This window comes from Haliaeetus leucocephalus, unplaced genomic scaffold, assembly GCF_000737465.1.
Source record: "Haliaeetus leucocephalus isolate CR32 unplaced genomic scaffold, Haliaeetus_leucocephalus-4.0 Scaffold83, whole genome shotgun sequence".
Taxonomy (NCBI): Eukaryota; Metazoa; Chordata; class Aves; order Accipitriformes; family Accipitridae; genus Haliaeetus; species Haliaeetus leucocephalus.
In genome coordinates this window covers 1,609,002-1,611,310 of record NW_010972519.1, presented here as the reverse complement: position 1 = coordinate 1,611,310, position 2,309 = coordinate 1,609,002, and the positions used below count along the sequence as shown (strand labels likewise).

Here is a 2,309-nt window from a genome sequence, read left to right as displayed (position 1 = left end):
CGGGGGCATCGGCCGCCCCGTGCCCACCCGCCGGCACGGCAAAGCCACCGCTCCGTGCGGGATTTGGGGGTGCATCCGCCCGCCCTGCGCGACTCCGCACGCAGGCATGCATGCATGCATGCATCGCGCGGTTCTCCATGCACTGCACAGGTCCGCGTGCACCTCAGCAGGAGGCGTTGCCCCTTGGGGGTGGCTTCCCAGCCGGGTCGAGCTGGCGTGAAGTTCCGAGCCGGGAGGTTCCGGCAGTTCGGGAGAAGGGGTCGTGCTTCCCTGAGACGGGGCGCGGGGTTTGGCGTGCGGGGTGGCGGGCGGCGAGGGGGGCTGTGCTGGCTGGGAAGCCCGCCAGGGAATGCGTGGGGCTGGTTGGAGGAGAAGAAGGGAAGAGTGCATTCCTGCTCCTGCCGGGCATCTGGGAGGTTGTGTTGGCCTGGTACGGCTTGCGGGGAGGAGGTGGGGGAGAGGTGGTGATGAATCTGTGCTTGAAAAGAAGAAAGAGGACTCCTCTGGCACAGCCCTGAGCTAAGCATTGTCTCCAGTGGTTTGGGATCCCTTCCCTGAGAGAGAAACTCTTGTACGAGGTCGTGGAGTGGTCACTTAAAAAAACAGACTTTGTCATTTGAAGAGGAGTTTGGGCACGGTGTGCGCTTCAGGAGGGGAAAAAAGCAAACGGGTCTCTCTCATCAGTCTTTGTATTTTTTTTGCCCAATTTACAGAAAATGAACTTCAGGCTGATATGGTGGGTTTATTGCAAATGGGAAGAGGCTTTGCTTTCCCATGAAAACATGCAAGAGGGAGTGTTTCCTACCAGTATTTTTACCAACATGCAATTAAACTTGTCAAGCGTTGGCTGTGAACTGCACAAGCTTGAAAACCTTGCTCTTAGCAGAATCTTGATGTTTTGGGTTAGTGGGGTTTTTTTTTTTTCATTCCAGATGCGATACCATCTTGAGCTAATCTATACAAAGGAAATATTGAGGCTGTTTGTTGCCATTGCTTTCATACGCAGTCAGCTTTGTTTGATGACAGGAACATTGCTAGGCTGAGCAAACAACTGCAGCAGTGTAAACACCTCCCGCTTGGACTGAGTTAGGTCTTGCATGGCTGAGCTAGACTAAGGATTTCAAGATTGCTGTTATTTCAGAGGGTAAGAAGCAGGGTTAACTTCTTCCACTGTTTCCTGAGGTTTTGGAGTTTTTTTGTTTTGCAAAGCAGTAATGATGCTGTGTAGATAGAATATTGAAAATGTTTTTGCATCAGTTTTTCCCTGTGTAAAATGGGAGATGCAAGTCCTTTCTTAGTTTACTGATTACGGAAATCATAAGTATATATAGGTATACACAGAGTTTTTCTTGAAAATGCAACTCTACAACTTGCCTTAGTCATATGTTCTCTTAGGTGTAACTTGTTACTGGTAGGTTACAAAGAGGGGAGAATTCATTTGAAACTGAAAGCAAAAAAAGCCTGTTTTGTTTCACTTACCAAAACAGGATATGCTGGGGAACAAGGCCAAACTGTCACCAGTGCAAGCTGTGAAGCAGTGTTCAAGGAATGCTACTCCACATGTGCTCGGTGTGAGCTCAGCTTGCAAGGAAAGGCAGAAGGATGTTCCAAGATGCCACCTTAAATCCAGGATGGTATGTCATGGCCTTGTGTCAAGACCTTTGTTGCCAAATTAATCAGCAACTTGTTGAGGTGGTCTTGCCTGTAAACTGAGAGAGTTGTGATTTTTTTTTTTTTTTTTTGTCTTTCAGTAGTGTTATTTTTCCTTGTAATTTTTCTAGGGGGCTTCCCAAAATGAGGTGTAATTTCAATGACATGATGTCCTGGTTTTGGCTGGGGTAGAGTTAATTTTCTTCCTAGCAGCTGGTACAGTGCTGTGCTTTGGATTTAGGATGAGAAGAATGTTGATAACACACTGATGTTTTCAGTTGTTGCTAAGTAATGTTTAGACTATGTCAAGGACTTTTCAGCTTCTTGCGCTGCCCGGCCAGCAGAGGCTGAGGGTGCAGAGGAAGCTGGGAGGGGACACAGGCAGGACCGGTGACCCAAAGTGGTCAACGGGATATTCTGTACTGTATGATGTCATGCCCAGTAGATAAAATTGGGGGAAAGCTGGCTGGGGGCTGCTGCTCGGGAACTGGCTGGGCACTGGTCAGCGGGTGGTGAGCAATTGGGTTGTGCATCACTTGTTTTGTATGTTCTAATTCTTTTAGCATTATTATTATTATTATTGCTATTTTCCCTTTCTTTTCTGTCCTATGAAACTGTCTTTATCTCAACCCACGCATTTTACGTTTTTTTTTTTCGAT

The 2,309-nt window shown here is 47.6% G+C and overlaps 1 protein-coding gene across 2 annotated transcripts in view; it reads left to right on the top strand.

The window, feature by feature from the left end:
• The window catches only part of TRANK1 (tetratricopeptide repeat and ankyrin repeat containing 1), a 56,818-nt gene that overhangs the window by 865 nt on the left and 53,644 nt on the right, over nucleotides 1–2,309 (top strand). The gene's annotated exons all lie outside the window — the stretch shown is intronic.